This window comes from Atractosteus spatula, chromosome 10 (genome assembly GCF_055471065.1).
Source record: "Atractosteus spatula isolate fAtrSpa1 chromosome 10, fAtrSpa1.hap1, whole genome shotgun sequence".
NCBI classification, from domain to species: domain Eukaryota; kingdom Metazoa; phylum Chordata; class Actinopteri; order Semionotiformes; family Lepisosteidae; genus Atractosteus; species Atractosteus spatula.
This window is the reverse complement of record NC_142715.1, coordinates 10884048-10896588: the sequence shown is the minus strand read 5'-3', so window position 1 is coordinate 10896588 and position 12541 is coordinate 10884048. Positions and strand designations below refer to the sequence as shown.

Below are 12541 nucleotides of genomic sequence, written 5' to 3'. Positions count from 1 at the left end.
AGATCAGCTCCTGCTCTGAACTCAATTGCAATGAAAAACCATGCGTAACAAAGCTGGAGAACAGCTGAACTTGCGCTCAGTTTGGTGATGAGGGTTCAGAACTGGCGTTGTTGTAATCAGCACGAACTGCACAGGCTCTGAATCAGACCATTTCAATTAGTCTGAGCAGTGTAGGACACGTTAATGTAGAATTATTAATAGGTTTGTTAGTTCAGGTTAACCCACCTGAACTAATGTAGAATTATTACTTGGTCTGTCTCTTGTTTGTAAATAAATGAATGTCTCTGACAACTTAATGTTAGTTTTTAATTTAGTTTTACGATGTAGGTCAGGCGTTGACATATGCATTAGTATACGAAATGTCTCACTCCTGGTTCAACTCATGTTCTATAGGAGATTGGTAATTCCTCTTGTTTCTCGTACAACCATATCAAAACAGAAGCCAGTGTCACCCAGCTCTGATTCAAGAGCAATTCACATCTTTATCACTTTTTGGTTGGAGATCATTATTTTCTTTAGTTGTGATCAATATTGAACTTTTTCCAAATTAAATGACAATAAACAAACATGCAGGCAGATTTTTGAAAAGTATTTGGAATTGGTCTTTGAATGGCTGGCGGGAAAATTCATTTATACTCCTGTTGCACCCTCAGCTGAAACATGTTAAAATAACAATGCAGATTTGTTGGAGAACCTGACAAGAATTATTGGGTTAGCACTGTATGTATTCTGGTATATTTACTTTAATTTTAATATAAATGTAAACATGCATGCTGTATAATCTATTGTCATTTTAAAATATGTTAGCTGAGGATGCGAGGGGGATATTATACCTTGTGAAACACGCAAGGAACTGTAAAAAAGGCTGGTATTTGAATAAAATTGGCGATCACAAGAAAACCACAATTTATGTGGTATTATCATCAATATCCTTCAAAATCGACGTTCAAATGAAGGATTTGAAGAAACTATGAAAAAAGCAACAGTAATAGCAGAGGATTTTGATTTTTGCTCTTCAAGTCAGTAGATCGCCGTAGAGTTGTGCCCCTACAAACAGCACAAAGGAAGAATTCCACCTCCTTTGTTATTGCTACGTTTGTGCCGATGAAAGTAGTGTTTGTGGTATTGAAAGCATCTCGGAAGATGAAGGTGCAGTCACTTCCACATGTCATGATACCATTAGATCCGACGACAAGAGCTGAAGCCCCCCCCAGTCCAAGCCAGCAATGTGAGGAAGATGGATATGGTAGAAAGTAGTGTGGCCAAGTGGTCTAAGGCGCTGGATTTAGGCTCTAGTCTTTCTGGGAGCATGTGTTCAAATCCCACCACTGCCAGATGTTAGTGTTTTAAGACATGCAATACAATCAATAAAAGCTCTTCTTGTTAGTCTGTTGAGAGGCTGTGCGAGGTGTTTAGAAATAGACTTTCTAAAAGACAGGCTGTCAGCTTAACACCAAGGCAGAAAAAAATATTTTGTTTTCTCAACAGAAATTCTCTTTGGCACTTTCAGCTTTATGTAGGGAAAAAACGTCTGCCGAGATCACTTTTGAGCCAATGCACATGATAGTGTGCCAGCAAGTACATTTAATATTGGCTGTGGTGGCAAGCTGCTTTTGCCTGTGAAACTTTTACTTCTTCACACCGAATCGTTGGCAGGGGTAAAGCTTATTAAATCTTTGAACATAGCGCTCCATCAGAAATACTTTGTTCGTGATCAAAAGAGATCAGAGGATTAACTTCATGATTTCACATAGCATACCTTACAGGAAAGATTTAAAAGGGGAATTGATTGTGCTTCTTGATGTTGTTCCTGTGGTTTCCTTGGATACAAAGGTGAATGTTCTTTGACGTTCTGCTAGAGTATCCACTGGGTGGGCTTTATCAATCAGCTCGGATAGGTCATCAGTGCTCCATCTCTGGAAAATAATCAGCACTGTCGTTTTTTCCTGTGCTGTCTTTTAAAACATATAAGATCACGAGTTTACAGATTTCTCCAAATAACAACTATACATTTTAACCCAGCGGTTAGCATTCCTTCAATCCAATAGTTTTACTCCAGGTAAAAAGCAGCGAAATATATAAAGAGATGATATTCAAATATTTCAACGTTCTTATTAGATTACCTGTATGGAGATATCGCTCAGAATTCCTAATATGATTTTGAGTTCAGTTTTGCTTTACTACTTTCAGAGTCTTTTATTGACCTTGCTGAAGCAGAGAAGTGACATAATCACAAATGCGACCTACCTGTGCTGCTGTTTCTGGTTAATAATGATTATTGCGGGGAAAAAAAAAACAGCTCCTTGCATTAAGAGCAAGAGCAACCAACGCGCTCGCTTGTTGAGTTGGGTTTTTTTCCGTGGTGCTCTTCCTCAGATGCAAAGTTATTTGGCGAGCAAGGACCTCTGAGAAGGAGCCTGAATCCGTCAAAAACTCAGAAATTCTAATATCGCACTACCGTCTTGTGTACAGAGATCTGCTTCTTCCTTTTTGAGTGTTTTGGTGTTTAAGAGCATGCTTCCTACCTCGAATGTTAGTTTCAGGAGATGTGTTACCGGATCACAGATCATCTTGAAAAGATTTGGGGATGCACTTGGCTCAGTTATTTGAAGGAACCTATACCACCAACGCACTTCTGAGAAGCACCTGCACATTTTCGCAATCCTCTCTCTCACCTACAAAGTTATGAAGACACAGACGACCAACAAAAACTAATTTGATTCACTCAAGGCTTCACTCTTCTGTTGTGATGTCATTTTAATTAGTGTTAGCTGTGATGAGGTGTTGTTTCTGTCTCTTAAAGTTTAAGAGTCTGCTCCTTTCTTCCTGGTATAGAAATAACATGTTCCATCTTTGTTTACAAACACCACTGTAAATTATTTGTCCATCTCTAAAGCCTGTGTGTATTGACAAGGCAATTCAAAAGCACATATTAAATAAGAACACGATCCTTCTTGTTACCATTCACGTGGTTGGAGCGTTGTTTCGCCCTTTAACGTTCTTTTAAAATATTTACAAACAGGGCTTTATCACTGGAGTTGTGTGCATCGGTCCATGAACATCAACTGTACTGGTGTTTTTCTATGCGTAATTTAATCGCAAGCACTTAAAAGATGCAAAAAGGTTTCAAAGAAAACATAATTGAAAGACAATCGAGTAAGGAGGTAGAAAAACGCACCCCCCCGTTGAAGAATCAACCACCGTCGCCCATGTGACTGGATATAAAAATAAATTATTCATTTTGCCTAGTCTCTGGAAGCTTCGATGCGATTATTTTCCCTTCCTTATTTCTTCATTCCCATTAATTTACTTTGTAGTAGAAGAAACGCGAAAGTGGGAAACTGCAGGCATTCTTCGTGAAGGGTGGATTGTGTTCAGTGAACATATGAACATCTTTACGTCAGTTCCACCATCGGTAGGCTAGGGGATGTAGCTCAGTGGTAGAGCGCATGCTTCGCATGTGTGAGGTCCCGGGTTCAATCCCCGGCATCTCCAGGTGTCTTATGTTACTGTGCTCACATCGCAATCTTCTGGTGAGTGAGAACTCTTTGCTCGTGTTCATAGAGAGCCAGGTTTACACAATTAATTTCAGTCACACACGAAGTGCTACAGTGTTGCTCTGCTGTTTTAAATGTACCTCCAAAGCATTTCGTTCTGTTAACTACCAAATGATTTGAACTAATTTAATGTCATATTCAGAAAATCCAGAGAAGGTCATCAGACTTTTAGTGGCTGTTGAAGAAAACACCTGTTGAATCTCACCAGGGATTTCTTGAGAGATCATTCAGCGAGCGAGTCCTCCCTCTGGACTCCAAACATTTTGGGTTAAACTGTTATTCACATACTCTAACGAAGAGAAACGTTAGTGTCTTCCGGTGTGTGAGGCCATTTCTCAAAAAAAAAAGTTATATAAATTGAATTGTTCTACTTTTTAGGCTTGCATAGTCTTATTAATATTTCAGTTAAATTTTAACTGTAGTTTTTTTCTGTAGTAACATCAGTTGATATTAATATTAGTCCTGATTTATATGTTTTTGTCATGGTTGATCTTAAGTAATTTTGTAATTAGTTTCAGTTTTGAAAAATCGCGCAGAGAAGGTACCAAAACTGGAAATGTTCATATAATGTGTAATGCATTAGCAGCATTTTGGGTTGAAAACAAAAAGTATATCTTGGTATGAATCCTAACACATCATAGGCAGCGTTCTAGGACTTCTCGCTTCAGATAAAGTTGTCAATACATCATAGATTTCTACTCAATCAATATCAGCAGTTTTATCGGTACCGAACGCTAGATATAGATCCTGGCAATACTTCGTGAGATCATTGTAAGAAAATCCAAAATACTACGGAAGGAATCAAATTTATACGTTTCTTTGGATCGAGAAGATGATCATTATGAGACTCAAAACATGCCTGTCTTTTCTTTTTTCGAGGACAAATGGATTATTGAGGTGTAAAGATGGGTTCAAAACCAAAATCACCTGCTATCACTGCTGTTTCTTCAAATCCTTCAACTGATCATCGATATCGAGGAATAATATATAGTTTCTTCAAATCCTTCAACTTATCATCGACATATAGAAATAATTGCCAATTTGACTGTAATTACATCTTCGTTTACAGATGTCTTGCATGTATCACAAGGTATAATAGTCGTCGTGCGTCCTCAGTTAAAATGTTTTAAAAAGTACGACAAAAGTACAACATTTATGGTTACATCCATATTAAAATGAAGGTAAATATACCAAGATATTAAAATACAATTGTACAGTCCTAACTTAATAATGCCTGTGAAGTTTTCCAACAAATCCGAACTGTAATTTTGAAATATTATAGCTGAGAATGAAAAGAGAGTACAAAGATCAAATTCAATGAGTGAAAATGCACCAGTAGTTCTCTAAACTGAGTTTCTTCCCTGAAATGACTCGCTTGCGAAGCACCAAGCAGCCTTGAACGGATCGCGGAAATCAAGTATACAGTACAGATGGATTCAGAGTGTGCTTTCCAACTTTTGTGCAACATTTTCCTTTGATAGGGCAGAGTTGTCTTCACAATCTGGGTTAAATAAAAAAGAGTGACGACAGTGTTAAACAGCTTTCCTTCTTGGGGAACAACGGTTGTGTTCCATATTTCTAATTATTTTGGTTTCAAGATCGCAATTTAGTGTGAAACATAAAAGCCAGCTGGATAAGCTTTATTAATTTCCCTCACGGGATCAATAAAGTATCTATCTATAAATCTCTTACACGTCATTTACAATGGCCTTTCAACTAATAACCGGTGCCGGGATCAAACTCTAGCTGTTCGTACAGTACGAGTTGCGTAAGGCTCTGTAACGCGCAGATGAGAAACTAATCTCTGCTTCTTCATTATATACACAGTGAGCTATATACGCGGGCTTACTGCCTCCTACGGGCTCTGTATTTGATTGCGGTACAAGACCGGCCGTGGAGATAAAGTGAGACGGGTGTGTACATTAAAAGGCTCATAGCGTCCCTGGGAGGGCTCAAACCACCACCCTTTTGGTTAACAACCGAACCACAAAGACTCATGTACAGCTTAACACTTCTCGGTCTCGGTGAAAGTGATACACTCCGTAAAATTTCCAGAGATTCATTTATTTTTAAATGAAAATCACCAACAGCGGCCGAGATCTACTGGAGTTTTTTCATTCTATACTGCGGTTTCTGAAGGGTACCCTGTGAAAATACGCGTTTTGACGAGAAGGGATGGACATATAAGGTCAAAAGGCTTGGGGAATTGAACTTTAAGGTGAAGACTGCGGTCAGACGTGCTACCGTTGCACCATGGGGTACTTAATTTAAAAAAATAGGTGTTCCTGGATCTGTAATTGAGAACAACACCTGCACAAGAGTTGCGCAGGAAGAATAAAATGTGGTCTGGGAAGAAGAGTCTCTTCGGAAGAGCGGCGCTCTTAACGGATTTTTTTTTGTGAAGCTGATTTGTCTCCTTTGGGGAATTCAAAGGCGCTGACAGGTATGACCTCGTGGCGCAACGGTAGCGCGTCTGATTCCAGACCAGAAAGCTGCGTGTCAGCTATTGGTTTTTCAGGTTCTGCTGGTCCTGAACACGGAATTCACACCATGCAGTTGAGTTCTATCTGTACACCACATAGATAATCTAAACAAAATAGAGCAGTACAGGACACGCAGTGTGGAGCTCACACAGCGAATAGCCTTGAACACAAGAGAAAAGGCACCGTTCACATCTGCTAAACATCACGTCCAACTTTAGAGACAGCTGCATCAGAGAATGGAATCCCGGAAGTTTCAGATAACTTTTTTTTAATACAGGTTCAAGCAAACCTGAAAGTAAATGAGTTTCCGGACACTTTTGTTTTATTAAAAAAGTGTCTGAAGCCTGAAAATGTAATTTGAAAAAAAAAAACGCTATTGGACATTAGCAGGTGCTTTTTGTAACGATTTGCTATTTCATGCTGGAAAACAAAGGAAACAGACCCAACGTTTGCTTTCAGGTGCGGTTCATTACATAATAGACATCTATTACTGAGGAGCTTGAATAACATTTACACGAGCCAGGTAGAAGTCGAACCTACAATCTTATGATCCGAAATCAGACGCGTTATTTACTAAACCGCTGACATTTCACATAACCTGAATTCCCCCATAGTGTGCTCAGCGCCGCTACTAGTAATGCACCGCTCCGTTTAAAATTTCAAAGTGAGAAACATGTGTTTTCTGATTTTTATGAGTTTTAAAATATAATCTCTTTAAATATGACAAGGGTTTTATGTTTCGCACTGAAATTCCGATTGATTGAGAATTCAGAGAAAGACTGTTTTCTTCCACAACACCGTATAATTATCACATCCACCAGACTCTCCAACCTCTCCAGACCTTGCTGGGTGAGCATTTGCTCCGACAAATTAGGTCACGTATCATGTTAAATCATTTCTTCTCATCACATTTCCTGGTGCACGTTTTCTCTATGAAAAAAAGTACATTTTTCCCTTGCACGATTTTTCGTTTTTATCAAAGCTTACAGAAAGAAAAAAGAAGAAGAAATAGTGTCGCAAAAGAACTCTGTCGCCCTTGGGAGATGTCAAACGCATTGGACATGAAAAATGCCAGATTAAAGCCAGTTCTCTTCGTTTCTCAGTGTCGGGGCTGCTATGTAAAGGAGGCAATTTGCTCTGAGAGCAGGTTCAGCGCTTACTGAACGCAGATGTCTCAGAGCGGTGTGTCCAAGTGGCTGTAAAAGGTGATGGCTGTCCTGTCACCGTAGCTTAGTTGGTTAAAGCGCCTCTTTATTAAACAAAAAAAACGAAATTCAAATCCCAGCCGTGTCTTTCTTCCTTTCTTGTAGTACAGAACGTACCATTTTGGGCACTCACAAAGGGCTTGTTTTCGTTAAATGCATGTGTTCATTTCCTTTCTGGAAAACTTATTTTTGATGAAATTCACACAGCTTGCGGAAAATGAAATCCAATTCTTGGTTATCAGTGCAGAAGAAATATTACCGGCTGGCAAAATAAACGGTTAGAGATTTTTTTTTTAACCGGGAATTTGTGATTCGAGAGAACAACCTCCAAGTCAGTCTCTGTGGCGCAATCGGTTAGCGCATTCGGTTGTTAACCGAAAGGTTGGTGGTTCGATTCCACCCAGGGACGAGTTTCTTTGGCGATGTAAATATTGTCTTCGGTCGATTGGATTTCTCAGCGAAACCATAGCCATTTTAATATTTGCAACAAATGCGAGTGTTTAACACGTGTCAGGATCACCAGGAAATGTCCAATAATGCCCAACATCGTAACTCCCCAGAAAACCATATTCACCCAAGAAAAATGATCGTCGAATCGTCATTTATACTCCAGTTGAATCCTCTGCTGAAATATTTTAAAAATACAATGCAGGTTTGTTTGAGAACTTGACAAGCATTGTTACGATAGCACTGTGCAGTTGGATTTTGATATTTTGACATATTTACCTTAAATTTAAACATAAATACTATATAGTCTATTGTAATTTTAAAATATGTTAGCTGAGGATGCAAAGGGTTGAAAGGGAAAGGTCAGAGGGTATAGTAACAACAAGGTTAGGATTGGTGGAGGTGGTAGGGGTGTTGATGGTTTTTCTCTGTAGAGGATGATTGAATGTTTTATCCTTCTCTGAAGTGAGAAACTGGAAGAGTTGGGAGTTGAGAGATCTGATGAGGTTATATATTAAAGGAAGTTGATGTGGAGCTGTTAGCAGTAAAAATTACTAATGTCTTTGATGTTGTCATCAAAGATAAACTGTAGTCAGCAAAGATAAAAAGAAAATTATCTTTGCTTACTGCCCTGTCTTTCTCACACCTGAAGAAGGCTCCACAGCCGAAATGTTGTGATTCTTTTCTTCTCTTTTCAGCAGGAATAGTCCTTTACTTGTTCCTTTGCAGCCTACGCATGCTGACGCAGCTACTCACCTGATATTTAACATTCCTATAATCACAAATATGAATACCACTGTGGGTATTTTTTCCATGATTATTTATTCTGTCATTGAAGCATATTTTATATCATACCGAAGTGTCATAATCACTGAATTTTTTTTTTCATTTAGAAAATAAGAAAATGATAAATCACTATGAATTGCATTTAGCCTGTTCTGATCTAGATATTCTATATACTTTAACATGCCATGTTCACAATGTCACAACTCAGAAATGCAACAGTGAAGTGTTGTAATAACAAATGTACATACTGTTGGTGACATTGAGATGTTTTGGTAATGAGGAAGGAGGGACATGCAATGTTCACAGGATCAAATTTAAAAAACAATACAATAAAATTTATTGTACTTCAGGATTATGAGAGCTTGTTACATTGTGTCTCACACCTCAGTGTCAGAATTTTGAAACGTTTTATAACCAGGGGGAAAACACTTTAACAAAATCAGCCAAGGTGCTGTCAGAGTATTAACATCATGTCTGCGTCGGTGATTACAGCTGACTATCGCTGGAGGACAGTTCACTGTGAACAAGTCAGCCTGCATAATGAGGGGGAAGAGACTGACCTCTGTGATGCACTATAGAGTTACACTAACATTCAATCAACTGTTCTATGCTGCATTCTACCCTAGTGGTAAATATTGGTTTCCGTGCGTGTAATATTCCTTTTTTTGTCAAATATTTTCAAGCACAAAGTTTGCTGTTGAAAATAAGCCTTGTGGTTCTCAATGTTGTGATCCTTTTCCCCCAGTGTCACCCAAATTGATACATTGTGCTTTGGCAATTCTTCAGGCTATATTGTTTAGAGGAGCTCAGTTGAATTAGTTTGCGTAGATAAAGTATTTCTTTTCCCTTTAATCCTTTAAAACATATTACATTTTCAATACATTGTATCTTTCTTCCTACTAATTGTAGCGGCAATGCTTGTTAATAAGACAGAATTAAGTGTTGCTGTGCTTTCCCAAGTAAGGCCCCATCTCTCTCTTCATCTCTGTGGTGCAGCCACAGAGAAGCTATTCATGCAGGCTGATTTAAAGATGTTTTCTTTTGATAAGGGACAGCTCCCAAATGGGGATGCACTTAGCTAAGCCTGGCTATCATGATCAATGGTCATCCATTGGCGCCTATCTGTCTAGGGTGTGCCAGATGGACATCTGGACTGCATTCCTAAGTGTCAGGAGTAAGTGACTCATATCTCACCTTGATCAACCAATCAGGGACTGGTAGGGCCGAGTAACCCACGTGGGATTCTGATGCCCATGGAACTTTCAGCCAATGAACGAGCTGAAGTTCCTCCAGGTAAAAACAGGCAACACAGAGCTCCCAGAAGGAGAATTCCTAAGGAGAATTCCAGGGGTGCGAGACTATTCTAAAGAATTCCAGGGAAGGACAGCCCAGGAGCAGAAAGGCTCCCAAGGGCAGGACATTCTCGCAGCGCGCCTCCTGACCATCCTGAGACATTTTCAATACATTCTACTGAATCTTTCTTCCTACTAATTGTCATCATTTTTTTCTGGCTTGATCTTGTAATCAGAGATTTCAGAATATTCCTTAAAAACTAGTAAAAGAAGAGGGACAGATTCGTGCACACTAAAAAATATGAAAGGGTAGCAGGACACAGTAACCACCAAACATCTTATAGATTATGAATGTGCCTGAATTTTTTCAGTGATTTAGAGGGTTCTGCCATTTTAGATGTTATACTGTTCCTGTGTGATGTATCAAATGTGTTATTTAAATCTCCAGTCATTACTATATCAGTCTGAAGGCCTTGCAGTATAGATTGCAATTCATCCAAAAATGCCAAGTTTCCCACTGGTGATACACACAAGGAAATTCATGTACATTTCCCCCCCAAATCAACCAATTTAAAATCAAATACCTCCCTCCTCATCTGCAGGTGGAGAGATTAATGTCAGAAGAAATACAGGTTTAAAAGTCAGGAGCATTGATAGTCCTATTTTAAAATTATGCTAAAATGCTCACAATATATTTAAAAAGTTCTGTAAAATGCAAAAATAATTAAAAAATATTAAAATAAGGTTAAAAGAAATGATACACAGTTATAAAGCTCAGGAATGATCAATTTGAAGTTACAATCCACTTACAATATGCCATTATTACAATTGGCCCAGTGGGCAAAAGATGTAGAATATACTTCTATTAAACACATACCTTATACATATAAATGTGGTCCGTAATTCGTCTAGAAAGAAATTCTAATATATCGTTATATGTCAATTATACATCTAAGATTATATGTTCATTATACATAAATGGTTGGAGTTCTATTATACGGATAACTTTAGAGGACTATTGTACATATGTTTAAAGGTCTATTATACATCAAAGATAGATTTTATAGGCATAGAAACTAGTAAATCAAGCCAATGATTTGGTTTAGAAATTTATTCTGAAAATATACAATCATTCACACCTGAAAAATATGTAGTTCAAATTATACATTATATACAATATTGTAATCAACATATGGCTAATTATAAAAAAACACAACTAGTAAACTTTAGCTACAAATTATTGTAACATGGCAATATATATAGTAAAGACAAACACAAACTAATTACCTGAACATGCTAATATTTAACTCAAAAACACATTTCAATTCAAATGTAAATTTTGAAGCTTATAACTTCTATATTTCTAAGAAAATATTATTACAATGTGAAGTTAAGACCAACTTTTGCTGTTCACCATTTGCAAAGACCTCTAGAATTTTCCTAACAGTTAAAACCAGCAACTTATCATTTTCAGCGTCCAGACTTCCAGGCCCCCTGCCTTGCATATGCAATCTTCAAACAAAGCATTGTGTGCTCCTTTATTTCTTTTTTTGTTGTTGTTGGGTGGGACTTCAGCACTGCAGCTAGAAGAAAATTTTATAATATTAGTACTCAAATAAATAATGATTATCTCTTCTATAAATATCTATAAACTAAATTTTGTGGATATTTTAACTTGATCAAAGTACAAATGTAACGTAAAAACATCTTAAAAATCAATAAGCAATACCTTGACAACATTGTGAACACACTCCCTCTGACATCACTGCCACCTACTCTCCGAAGTTGGTTTATTTGGAAATAATATTATATTTGAAACAATATTAGAAGCTTTTTTTACTATTGGATCTTCATTAATCAACTAATCAGACATACACATAACCCATGACCACTCAATGGAACGAACACATTTTCACATATTAACTGCACTTTTCTGCAGTATTTGCTCAGTCTTAGAATACAAAGTGACCATATTTCAAAGTTAAATTGTAGTAACATTTTAGAACATAGAACATTATGTAAAACACTTTATTTTGGCATTAAAAGATAAGTAATATTATACATTATAAACTAAAAATAAGAAATTATGCCAGAGATGGATCCTATTAATCAGATGTTGGCTGTCAAATTTTGACCCATCTGTAACCTAGAATACTAGTGAATATTTTCTACACCACAGAGAGAATATACAGTAATATTATACCAGCAGCAAAGACTCGCTTGTGTGTACAGAACTCATCCATTGTGCTTAGCTTCTTGATGTGGAACTGGGAGTCCAACAGTTCTGTACACCTTCCCACACGCCTCAGTTCATCTCTGAACTCTATCAGGAGACCCAATACCCACTTCTGAAACTCTGAAATAATTCACATTTTGTATTAACATTTGAAAGGAATTGGATCAGGATTTTCTTACACTATTGTTATATTAGCATTACTGTAGTGTTGCTAATGTGCTACATGCAATTTATAATCTTACAAATTTTAAGTTCCCACATTTGTAGTTGATTTTAAGTGATCTTCACCTTCAAACTATTTTAGGTGCCATTTATTGCTTATTAAAGTACTATTTTTAATCAAAATAATATTCAGTAAGACCAGTAAGTAGTATAAAGCGACACCTTTCGTCAAACATTTTGACAGGTACCATGCCCCCCATTTCAGCCAATGGGAGGCCGTGGTTGACGGATGTTCCGCCCCCTTTTCAACCAATGGTGTGTTGCTATGGTCGGATGTCCCGCCCTCCACCGGAGCTAATGATTTATAAATAAG

The 12541-nt window shown here is 37.6% G+C and overlaps 2 non-coding genes across 2 annotated transcripts; both read left to right on the top strand.

Annotated features, from left to right (window-relative positions):
* Positions 1–3423: 3423 nt before the first annotated feature.
* Positions 3424–3495, top strand: trnaa-cgc (transfer RNA alanine (anticodon CGC)). Its single transcript has one exon. It is a non-coding gene; the product is annotated as a tRNA-Ala (tRNA).
* Positions 3496–7580: 4085 nt separating this feature from the next.
* trnan-guu (transfer RNA asparagine (anticodon GUU)) lies at positions 7581–7654 on the top strand. Its single transcript has one exon. It is a non-coding gene; the product is annotated as a tRNA-Asn (tRNA).
* The last annotated feature ends 4887 nt before the right edge of the window (positions 7655–12541 follow it).